This window comes from Sarcophilus harrisii, chromosome 6, assembly GCF_902635505.1.
Source record: "Sarcophilus harrisii chromosome 6, mSarHar1.11, whole genome shotgun sequence".
Classification (NCBI taxonomy): Eukaryota; Metazoa; Chordata; class Mammalia; order Dasyuromorphia; family Dasyuridae; genus Sarcophilus; species Sarcophilus harrisii.
The window spans coordinates 153,938,309-153,951,788 of NC_045431.1; positions in this window are offsets into that span (position 1 = coordinate 153,938,309).

Consider the following 13,480-nt stretch of genomic DNA (forward strand, 5'->3'; position numbering starts at 1 on the left):
GTTGGCTTGGAATTTGGAGGAAAAATGCAAGTTCTTTCACTTTTCTTGAGAAACCTTAAAAATCATTGCAGGGTTTAGAAGAAAGATGCTTTGTGTTCTGTCAAGGCTGTGTAAGTGTGGGAGTAGTGACATGCACTTTCTGTGCCCTTTTGCCATGGCAGATTGCAGGGAAGAGATGAGAAGCACATACTGCCCTCCCTGTACAAAATGGAATTAACTAAGGGGCATCCTTATTTTAGGCACAGCTTCCAGGATAATTGAATCTGTTTCTTTTTTTTTTCCCATTCCAGGAAGATGACTGATATGGAGAAATTAACATGGCATTCTGTTTCTTTTTAGTGCACCTGGCATCCAAAGCCAGCTGGTTGAGCTTTGGGAGTGGTTATTTTACAAGAGAGAAAATTTTCATAGTTTATTCAATTTCTCAAAGGTGATTACATGCTATGGGTTCCACGGGATCTGTAAGAAGTCTACCAGTAATCTAGGAGTAGTTTATTGAGATTCTAGCTATATATTGTTAAAGTACTTATTCCTTACTATATTTTTCTGTTTGCTTTTATGTCTATTTATCCTTTTTCTATTTGTGTGTGTGTGTATATAAATATATGTATGTGTATATAGATACATAGTGATCCAACAGTCTTAGTGTTGATGATCATTGGTATCATGAAATGATAACATTGATATCAGTAATAATGATAATATTAGAAACAAGTAGGTGGTTCAGTGGATAGAGGACTAGAGTGGGCTTAGTTAGAAGACCTAAGTTCAAATATCATCTCAAACCCTTACTAACTGTGTAACTCTGGGCAAGTTATATTATCTTAATTTACCTCAGGTCCGTTCATTGTGAAATGAGTTTAATGATAGCATCTACCTTCCAGGCTTGTTACAAGAATCAAATGAAAAGATATAAGGGGTGTAGTGGATAGAGCACCTGTCCTAAAATTAGGAGGACCTGAGTTCGAATGTGATATTAGACATTGGGCAAGTGACTTAATCCTAATTAACTTAACCCTAATTGCCTTGCATATGTGTGTGTGTGTGTGTGTGTGTGTGTGTATGTATGTATGTGTAAGCAGAATGCCTGTCATTTAGTAGGAACTTAAATCCTTATTTACTTTCTATGCCACTTTTATTTCCCAAAATATGCCCATGAAAGAAATATCCTATGTAACAAAAATTTTGAAAAGGGAAAAATACTTATTTAGTAAAAGTAATCTATAAAATAGTCAAATTTGATATTACATGCTGTGTTCCATGACTCATTATTAGAAATATTTTTAAGAGCATGATTTCTTCTGCACATAAATGTTCCTGGAAAGAATATTGCTCATTGAGGATACACATGCAAAATAATAGCATGTGTGTATGTATATCTATTGTTATAGTATTATAATTACATATAATGTATAATATCTAATATTATATATTACCTTATTGATACAACAAAAATAGCTCACATTTATGTAGTGATTTAAGGCATACAAAATACATACATTATCTCATTTGATGCTTGAAATGCTGAGGTGGATTCTGTTATTATCCCTATTTTTCAGATTAATATGGCTAATAGTGATCATGAAATTTACATATAATACCTCAAACCAGACATTGATGCTATTTTATGCTTTTTAATTTTTTATTTAAAAATAATAATCTATGTAAGGGATGAAAAGAATTAGTAAAGTTATAGATTTGAAGGAATAGATAGAAGTTTTGAAATAAAAAGGGGAGACTCTTTCAGGGGCAAAAGAAGCATCATATATCTTTACAAAATATGAAGCTTGAAGAACTTTGCTCAACTCTATATAAAAAGGACAGCCTGTCCACCTTCACCCCATTCTTCTACCCCTTCAGCATGCCCCCTACAAACTATTATCTTTTTTTTCTGAGCCACTGACTTACATGAAACTCCAACAGGAACCTTATGAATATATCTTTTATCATTATAAGTAAGGTTAGGAACTCTCACTGAAGCAACTCTTCTCTGAACTAAGAATATAAAGCAGGAGAGGTTAGAAGTCTCTTTTCTCTTTCTTGTAGGTGATAAACCTTATTACTGAGGCACTCAGATAGTCAAAGAGAAAAGGTTTCTTTATCTTGAAGAGTTAAGATTTACAAATAATCCAAGCATGAATATAAGGCAATCGATGTAATCAGGTAGTAAATGGTGTGATAGTTGTAGGTCTTCAGAAATTCAGAGAGGGAAGAGACCAGTATAAATGGAATAAGTGAGTAAGGGAAATTAAAACAATTTAATTTGACAAATACTTTTAAAGCATTTATTATGTTATTGATTTATGAATGAATGAAGTTAGTATTTAAGGTATTATATAAAAATGAAAAAGGATAGCTTCCTTGCAATGTTGTCAAGGTATTTATAACCTAATAGGGGTGGGATAAGTTATATTCACATATAAGTATGATAAAACATAGATTATGACAGGGGCAAAGGAGAACTCTAGATAAACTGCTCTAAGAAAAAAGTAGTAGGAACTGAAAAAGATTCTTTGCTGCAAGTTTCTTTGATAAGGGTTTCATTTCCAAGATATATAAGGAAATGATTCAAGTTTATAAGAATAAAAACTATTATTCAGCTGATAAATGGTCAAAGTATATGAACAAGCAGTTTAATAACTAAATAAAAATACTCTAAATAACTAAGAATCAGATTATCTGTTTTTTAATTGAGCAATGTGAATATAATAAAAACAATGAATTATTACCATGGAAATCCATCTACTAAGGATTTATTTTATAGAAATGTAGAAAATAATGACTATGTATCTGGAGATATCTGGGTAGAAATATTGGGGGTGGGGGAAACAGGAAGAAAGGGTAGGTAGCACCAGATATACAAATATGTTACATACTGTAAAATAGAAATCGCAAAAAAAAAAAAAAATAGTACTGGTTAAAAAAAAGTTAAGAAGAAATTAGGTAAGTCTCAGGAGAAAATATAATAGTATAACAGTGTCAATTATGGAGGGAAAATACATTCCCTTTTCTTTTTTTTTTTTTTCTGCTGAGGGAATTGGGGTTAAGTGATTTGACCAGAGTCACACAGCTAGGAAATGTTAAGTGTATGAGGCCAAATTTGAACTCAGGTCCTTGTGACTTCAGGGCTGGAGCTCTATCCACTGCATCACCTAGATGCCTCTATATCGCTTAGCTGCCCCAATAAGAATGCAAAATGATTGAGACCAAAATGTTATACCAATAAGCTACAGTAAGCTCTAAGTCAATATATGATGTAAACTTAGAAAGGCTATATCACAAACAAATCAGAGAGAAGAAGAGAACTTTTATAACTAAGACTAGAGGGAAAATACTTACCTAAACCTGGAATACCAATATAAAATTCAGGTTGTCCTAAAAGTCTTAATGCAACTATTAAGACAAAATTGCATCAAAATTTTTGGGACATATACAGAAAATAAAACAGACTAATTTGATTACATAATTTTGAAAATCTTTTGCACACACTAACTCAATGCAATTAGTATCAAAATAAAAACAAATAACTAGGAAAAATCTTGTTAACAAATTTTTCTTATAAAGTTTTTTATCCACTATATACAAGAAGTTGGTGCAAATATATGAGAATATGAACTATTTTCCAGGGGATGTGTGGTCACAAGATATGAATAGGGAATTCTCAGAAAAAATGCTATCTATTAGGAACTATGTGAGAATTTGTGCCAAATCATTGATAAGAGAAATTTAAATTTTAAAAACACTTTTGAAAATCTATCTCATATCCATTAGCCTGATAAAGATGATCAAACTTCAAAATATCAATTTTTGATGGGTCTATAGGAGAAGAGACCCATTAATTCTATTGGTGGTGCTCTGACCTTTCTTCAATCATTCTGGATTTCACTCCCTACATCATTAATCTATGTCTATTGTTCAGCTTACTGGTAGCATTAATAGATATATACCTAACAGAGGTCAAAGAGAAAAGGAATGGACTCACACACAAAAACATTTGTAGTACAATGATTTGTTGTTGTAGCAAAGCATTGGAGCATATGGGTGCTCATCATTTGGGGAATGAGTGAACAGATTGTTGTCTATGAATGTAATGGAATTCTATGTGCTAGATAAATGTTTATTGACTGACTGGAATATTATTTAGTCAGAGGAAAATGATGAATTCAGAGAAACTTGTGAAGTCTTGTATAAAGTGTTGAAGAGTAAAAAGAGCAGACCTAGGAGGGTCTTTGTGCACATTGTGCACACATTACAACAGTAATGTAAAGGGAAACAACTTTCAAGACCAAGACCAACATGCAGTCATCCCTTTAGACTTCAAAAGTTTGATAATGAAACATATTTTCTACTCCTTGGCAGAGCAGTGCTAGACTAGAGGTGCTGAATATGGTCAAATATTTTTCATGACTTATTTGTTAAAAAGGAGAGTTTCTGTTAGAGCAAGGGTGTGAATTAATAGCTATTCAGACTTTTTTTAAATATGAAAGAAAGGAATAATAATTGATAAGAAAAAGAGCATATAAGAAAGAATGGTACATAAATAAGATAATTTGTTACTATTATGGTAAATTTAATATGCACTTCCTTTTAAAAGAAACCATATTAATAAAAGTTCAGTTTCCTTTATCTTCTCTTTTTTGTTCTTTATCCTATTAATTGAAGTGTTTATTTTTATTAAGATTAAGTTCATAAGAAAAAAAAGTTTATATTTTAAAAAAGACTGGTGTTTGGGAGACTTAATGTACTTTACAAGGTGTTAAGTAATTTGTACTCTGGAAGACATCTGAAGTATTCTTACTTCCTTTGACTCATTATAGATATCATAGGATGAATCATTTAAAATATAAAGTGTATGTAAATCACTTCCAGTGTGAAATACATTTGTCGTTTATTTTTATGACAATTATTTTTCTAATAATGTTTATTATATAAAGGATTATATAGATTCATAAATACAGAAGAAAGTTATATAATAATTTACTTTTTTTCTTAAAAACTGGTTAAAAATGATCAACTTAATTTGCCTTTCTCTACAGAATCAATTAATTACCAAATATTACTATTTTAGTTGACCTCAAAAGCATATAATCTTATACTCACTTGAACCACCTCAATAAAAAAATCTCTCTATAACATAACTAATGAATGGTCATTCATTTTAGAATGAACAGATAAATATTTCTAGTATGAAGAAAACTCTTTTCCAAAGCAGGCTACTTGACTTTGGAATGGCTCAATTTCTTAAGTATTTTTTCCTGAATAAAATTTATATATTGTTCCTACTTCTAACTTCTGTGGTTGTATAGATCTATTATCTTGTCTATGTAATGAAAAATTAAATAATTTATGTGATAAGGAATCAGATAGTTGAAGTTGTATTTCCATTATAAATTCTTTTCTCCACTATTACCCTTATTTGGTTAAAATATTTTTTGCTCTCCCCCCACTTTTTCCCAGTTACATGTAAAACATTTTTATATTTGTTTTTAAAACTTTGAGTTCTAGATTCTATCTCTTCCTTCTCCTCTTCCTCTCCCCCATTAAGAAAGCACATGTGAAGTTGTGCAAAATATTTCTATAAAGTCATGTTTTGAAAGAAAACATAGATTTCCCCCCCCAAAAAAAAGAAACCCTCAAGAAAAAAAAATATATATATATATACACACACACATATATCCTCTTCCTTTTTAAAAAAAATCTATTTTGGGATACATGCCTAATAGTGGTATGGTTAGGTGAAATGGCATGCATGATTTTATAGCTCTTTGGGCATAGTTCATATCTTTTGATCACTTATCAATTAGGGAATGGCTCTTTTTAAAAAAAATTGATTCAATTCTCTATACATTTGAGAAATGAGGACTTCATCAGAGATACTTGCTTCAAAATTCTTCTTATAATTGCTATTGTTAACTGTATTTTCTCCTCTTTATTCTATTTTCTTTCTCCCTTTCACCATGTCCTTCCTCAAAAGTGTTTTGCTTATGATGACTTCCTCATCCAATATGTGCTCTCTACTATTGCCCTCCACCCTTCTCGTATCTTCTTCCCTTCCTATTTTCCTGCAGGGTAAAGTAGATTTCTGTACTCATAATTGAATGTACATGTTATTTTTTCTTTGAATCAATTCTGATGAGTTTCTACCTTCCATCTTCTCCCCTTTTTTCCTTCATCTGTAAAAGCTTCCTCTTGCCTTTCTTGTGGCAAATAATTTATGTCATTTTACTTCTCCCTTTTCCTTTCTCCCAACACATTCTTCTCTCACTCCTTAAATTTTATTTTTAGGTATTATTGCTTTATATTCAATTCATACCTGTGTCTTCTGCCTATATATACACACCTTCTAATTGCCCTAATAATGAGAAAGATTTGTGAGTTAAAAGTATCACCCTCCCATGTAGGAATGTAAACAGATTAAACAATATTAATTAACTTCCTTATAATTTCCATTTCCTGATTACCCCCTTATGCTTATCCTGAGTCCTGTATTTGAAAGTAAAATTTTCTATTCAGCTCTGATCTTTTCATCATAAATGCTTGAAAGTCATCTATTTCATTGAATTTTCACTATTTCTCTTGAGGTATTATATTCAGTTTTGCTGGGTATGTGTTTCTTGGTTATAGTCCTAACTCCACTGTTTTTCAGAATAATATATTCCAAGTCCTCCAATCCTTTAATTTAAAAGCTACTAAACCTTGTGTGATTCTGACTGTGGCTTCACTATACTTGAATTATTTGTTTCTGAATACTTGTAGTATTTTGTCCATGACCTGGGAGTTCTGGAATTTAACTATAATATCCCAGGGAATTTTTATCTTAGAATTTCTCTTTAAGGAATTGATTATTGAATTCTTTCACTTTCTAATTTACTCTCTGATTTTAAAATATCAGGAGAGTTTTCCTTTAAAATTTCTTGAAATATGACATCTAGACTCTTTTTTATCATGGATTTCATGTAGATCAATAATTTTAAATCATCTCTTCTAGAACTATTTTCCCTGTCAGTTGTTTTTCCAATGAGATATTTCACATTGTTTTCTATTTTTTTATTCTTTTGATTTTGTTTGATTGTTTCTTGATTTCTCATAAAGTCATTAGTTTCCATTTGCTCAATTCTAATTTTTAAGGAATTGTTTTCCTCAATTAGCTTTTGTACCTCCTTTTCCATTTGACCAATTTTGCTTTATAAGGCATTTTTCCCTCATTAGCTTTTTTCTATTTCCTTTTGCAACACTCTCATTTCTCTTTCCCACTTTTCCTCTACCTCTCTTACTTAATTTTAAAATCTCTTTTAAGCTCTCCCATGACCTAACACCAATTCTTATTTTTCTTGAAAGCTGTGAACGTATGAGCTTTGACTTTGTTATTTTCTTTTGAGTGTGTATTTTGATCTTCCTTGTCATCACACTAACTTTCTATGGTCTGTTGTTACTATTACTTGGATTTTAACTCTTTGTAAAAGTAGGACTCTGTTTCCAGGGTGGAGATTTTGTACCGATTTTAGAGATCCTTCTAGTGACTTGTACTGTAAGCTGGCACTGCCACTGGAATCTAAATATGGGCAAAGTAATAGAGCTGTGCCTTATTATTAGCAAAGAGAGCCATACAATCTCCTTCTGACCAGCTGTTTGGCCCCCTTATCTGTGGGCTGGAACCTCCAAAAGCTGCTATTGCTCTTGTTGTTATGGCTGCTGCTGTCACCATCGCTCTTGATTCTGTGGTTCCCAAAGCCTGATTCTCTCCTACTGGGGCTCCTCTTACCACCCAGTGTGACAAACTTTTCCTGATGATCTTCCAAGTTGCCCTCAGTGTCTGTGGGATGAAAGCTCTGGAAACCACAACTGCTGCCATTGATTCAGAGGCCTGAATGCCTGATCTTGATTTGGTGAGGCTGGGTCTGTGCTAGTAGGACTGTATTTCAGTACTATCCTGATGCTACAGATTTTTCCTGCTAACCTTCTAAGTTGTCTTCGATTAAATATTTGTTTAACTCTATTTTTGTTGGTTCTAATGCTCTAACATTTATTTAAAGTCATCATTTAAAGGTATTTGGAAGGTATTTTTAGAAGAGCTCATGAGATTCTCTGCCTTCACTCCACCATCTTGGCTCCACTCCTGTTCTTTAAAAAAACCCAAACAAACTCTAACTCTTTTAAGAATTCTTATTGAGCTTGTATTTGATCTATATTTTTCTTAGAAGCTTTGCTTGTAAATGATTTTATGTCATTATCTTCTGTCTTTATATCTTGAGCTTCAGTAACTCTTTATGGCTGTGTTTTCTTTTTGTTTACCATTTTTCCAGCCATCTTCTTGGATTTGGACTTTCTATTTATCTTTTATATTGGTTTCTGATCATTTATGGGCATAATGTCTAGCCTAAGCTTTTATCTTTTTGTGTCCTTCTGTGGTTGCACAAGCCTGAAATTTTTTGCTGTTTCTATGGTGACGTAATCTGGGGAGAGATTTGTTTACTATCCTCTTGGTATGAGCTCTGAAATATCCTGACTCAGATCTGTGGGGTTTTTTTGGGGGGAGGGGGGCACTGTGTGTGGTTGAGTTTCAGTTGACTGCTGTTGGACTCAGTTACTGTTAGCCTTGCAGGAAGTTCTGCTTTTCAGAGTAACTGAACTGATTTGGTCTTGGCCCTCTGCCCCTATTTGTTCCACTGCAAAATTATGTGCTTGGCTAAAGGTAATAATTGAGTCCCTCTGTTTTTGTGGGTTCATAGCTATTTTTTATCATAAATAAGTTTTTAGACATTGTAGCTTGGTTTACACATAGTTGAGGAATTCCCTCATTTGTAACTGTTCCTATTCACTTTGGAGCTATGAGTCAGACCTAGGTAGTAGGTGACAGAACAGATACTTGTTGCTGTTCCTATTCAAAGTGTCAATTCAAGGGCCCCCTGATACTCTTTTATGCTTCAGTTCTTAGAGTCCTAGTGTTCAATCACAGCCCCTTTGCCATGCATGGCTGCTAGAATACTCTGCACCATTATGCTGCTGTTTACCTTAGACTTCTCTATATCCTTATATTGCTCTGGCCTGGAAAAATGTCTTGTGACTTTTTTCAGGCTTTCTTGATTAGAACTTAATCTAGCTTCTATGTCATTGTGAAGAAAGCATATTGGGCAAATAGAGCAAAATTTTTTTTTCACTGTTATCTTGATTCTTTCTCAAGACTTCTTTTTGTGAAGTAAGCCAGATAGTGCAGTAAATAGAATAGTGGCCCTGGAATCAGGAGGACCCGAGTTCAAAAGCCTCAGACATGTACTAGTTATGTGACTCTGGGCAAGTACTTAATCCTATTTACCTCAGTTTCCTCATCTGTAAAATGAGCTGGAGAAAGGCATGGCAAACCACTCTCCACCAAGAAGACCCAAAAGAGGTACCGACTAATTGCACATGACTGATATGACTATAAAACATCAGTGCTTCCTTTAAGTGATTCTCTGATAGTATAACTTCAAGGCCTTTGCCATTTTGATCTCCCTCCTTTCCTAAAATCTGACCCCCAGAACTGAACACAATTCTCTCTAGAGATACTATCTGACTAGTCCAGAATAGGGTGGGAATTATTTCCAGACATCATGTCTGTTGTAATGCTGCCTAAGATTTCATTCATTTCTTTGGCTTCCCTACCATACTGTTGACTTATATTGAGCTTGTTAGCCATTAAAATAACCAGAACTTTTTCTAAGATGAACTTTCTTCTAACTATACCTCCCCATCTTGGATTTGTGAAGATAATTTGTTGAACTTAAGTGTGAAGCTTTACATTTGTCTCTACTAAGTTTCACTTAATTTTTTTCTTTCTTTCTTTTTTTTTAGTTTCACAATTTCAAATCTGTCCTAGCCTATTAAGGTCTTTTGGGAACCTGACTCAATATATTAGTTCTTCTTTCTAGTTTTTTGTCATCTGCAGATTGATAACCATTCCACACTTTCTTGTATCCAAGTAATTGGTAATAATATTAGATAGCATAAGTCAAACATAAATTCCTTAGTTCTTCCAGTAGAGATCTCATTCTCAGTTAACATTAAATTAGTAACATATATTTTTGTTTTGGATGCAGTCATTTAATCAGTTTTGAATCTACCTGTTGTCTAGCATACAATTCTTCAATATGTAGCAAAGAGTGCCAGGGATCACAGGCAGGTAAAATTAGACATTTCTAATTTTTCTCCCTCTATTCCTTTCCAAAATAGACTGATTCCTGCCAGGAAGGAAGGCAAGAGATTGGGTGGTATCAGAGGCTGACCACTTTGCTTTCCTTAGAGAAGAGTACTAGGATAGAATTATATCTAGTCCCAGAAATATTATTTGTGTAGGGGATTTATTTTTAGGTTGAAACTAAATTCCCATTTTCTATTTTTAATGTCAAAAGGAGGGCTCCAAATTCTGTATCTTGACCCCCTTTGACAATGAACATATAAAACAAGTAGCAAAGAAACCTACTTATCCAAGTCAAATAGCAAAACAGAAATTGAAGAAAGTATTTCAGATTATATAACAGAAAATCTCACCAGGAGCAAAATAGAAAGTCCCAGATCTCACTCATAGGAGAATTTCTCTGAAATCTTTAGTGTAGCAAGTTGAGAAGAAGACAATGAAAATTCTACATTTTGGCTTCTTCCCAGAGTCTTTCTATCCCTTCAATGACCAGAAGAGAAGTTGAGGCTTTTGCTATAAAATCTAGACTAACTATATTCATATCACTTTCCTAATTCAGAAATATTTTCAAAAAAGGATATCAGAATAGCTCATTTATTATCACTTGTTCTTAACAAATCTAGTTGGTTCTTTGTCAGTCACTTAATAAATTGCATTTTCTACCATGTACCAGGCATTATGCTGAGTGCTACAAATACAAAAGAAGAAATGTTAATAGTCTCTTCCCTCTAAGTTTATATTCCGTCAGGAAGAATGTGTATATATATATATATATATATATATGTATGTGTGTGTATATATATATATACATATGTATATATATGATATGTAAAATTTATACAAAATAGCTACACAATGATTTTGATGGAGGGGATTGAAATCTGTGGGAAATCAAGAAAGACCTTATAAAGAAGGTGGAGCCCTTGGGATATATTTTGAGGAGACTAGGAAACATTCTGAAAAACTCATCTCCATGAATTCAAATCCAGCCTCAGATACTAGAAGTGTGATCCTAGGCAAGTCACTTAACCTTGTGTGCCTTATTTCTCATCTATAAAATGAGCTGAAGAAAATGTCAGCAAGTATCTATGCAAAAAAAGAAAAAAACTCCAAATGGGGGTCACAGAGAGTTAGACATGATTGAAATGAATGAACAATTACAATTATCGTAAACCTTTACTTGAGACCAATATGAATCATACAAATACAAGAAAAATATATAAAATGTAGTACACCTTAGAAATGACTGGAATCAGAAGACTAGGATTGATAATCTGTCTCTACTTGGACAAATCATTTAATTTCCTAGGGCCATAATTTCCTTCTATGTAAAATTAAGGAGTTATACAAAATGACATCTATGTCTTCTTTTGGATAAAAGTCATACTACTATGAACTATGTGTTTTAGGCATTTTTTTTTTTACTGGCAACCAATGCTTAGGAGTCCTGTTAAAGTAATGTTAGTAGGCTAAAGGTTTCCAGATTCATTGGCTTATACTTTGCAATTGGAAGTCAAGGGCTATTCCTAAAGGCCTAGTTAGGTTAGTAACAAAGAAGAATTTTCTGACAGTGAAATTTCATGGTACAATACCAAGAATGACCTGGGAGCTGGCCCAAATATGTTCTTTACTACCCATGTGGCCTTGAACAAATGGCTTTACATCTGTGGACCTTAGTTTCTTCATCTAGGGATGGAAGTAAACGTCCTCTAAAAGTTCCTTCTAGCTCTAAATGTGTGTATGCATAAAAAGTGCAGGGTTTTATAAAACAATGCAGATCATAGCAAGGAAAACAGAAATACTTTATTCTACCATCTGTATATTTCATATTAAAATGATTTTGGAAGGTACTATCTTTTCTCAGTTTGTTTCTCATTGTCTATGCAGTCCAAGAGCCTAGTTCAGTATTTATCACTTTATAGATATTTATTTAATGCTTGGTTAATTCAACTGAAAGATTCATGTGTCGCATATTCTGGAATTCCCATTAAGAAGCATCTCAAACAGAGGCAAAATAGTGTCTAAAAGCTTTTGTGTTTTTGATCTGGATTTCATGGTTAAACCTTCATTCTTTCAATTTTATACAGGGATACTCTATCTTTGAAACAGGTTGTACACCAAAAGTTCACATTTAAGTTACTTGGGAATTGGAATATCTCTTCCCTTAAAAATCACATTTATAGATCAGGCAATGTCTTAAAAGATCTGGGACCATTTGATTTTTGTTTTTATATGCCTGGTAAAATCATCTTGGCAGAGAGGCTAAACTAGGTTAAGGATAACCACTGGACATCAAATTCATTCATGACTTGGAGGGAGGTGTCCATTTCAAGCATGTGAAGACTTCCTCCTCATCTCCTCTGCTGGAAGGGGGATGAGCACAATTTGTTCCAAACAACATGAAGCAGGTGGATTAGCATTTGGTGAGACATGGAAAATGTCATGGTCACCCATTGTGCCTCAGGTCATTGACAGTCATCTTGACCTTTGTCTTGTCAGTTTACTTCATTTCCTGAGAGAGTAATGCTGCCAACTTTGTACAATTCTGTCTTACTTAAATCCAGTTCACTGGAAAGCCAAGGAATTATCCTATTGATATTCTTCTTCTTTACAAAGAACAGAATAATTATAGTTTATTCTCTAGTTAGCCTGTTCAGCATCTATAAAGCATTCTATTACTTTACAAAAAATAGCTCCTGGCAAAGAACTTTCCTCAAACAACACAGGAACACACACACTCTCTCTCTCTCTCTCTCATTGTTCTACTGATACCCAGGCCACATTTCTTTTGAAAGAAATTTTTACTAATTCTTTAGAATGGGCCAAGAGAATCCTTTTTTTTTTTTTTTTAATAAAAAGTTTAGTTTTTAAGTTTTAGCTAGGTTTGTGCAAAAGGTCCAATCTTTCTTAAAGCTGAATAGTGTTTATAAAAACTTTATAATAAAAGACCAAAATGGAAATAATCCTTGTCCTCAAGACCTTCTAATAGGGAGCTGTTACACATGATATGGCTTCTTGGAGTCATAGATGAGAATATACAGCTATATAGATCATCTATCATTTATTGAAGGACTGGACTTATGAAGCTATAAATTGTGGTAGGTGTTAAGTGCTGGACTGGGAGTTCAAATTTTGCCTCTGATACTTATAACTGTGTGACGACACATTAAGTGATTTACTCTCTCAACCAGTTTCCATATCTGTCAAATGGGCACAATAACAACATCATTCTATACCGTTGTTGTGAACATTAAATGAATGTTAATTAGTGTGAGAAAGGGATATTTCTTCAACCAAAACAAGTCT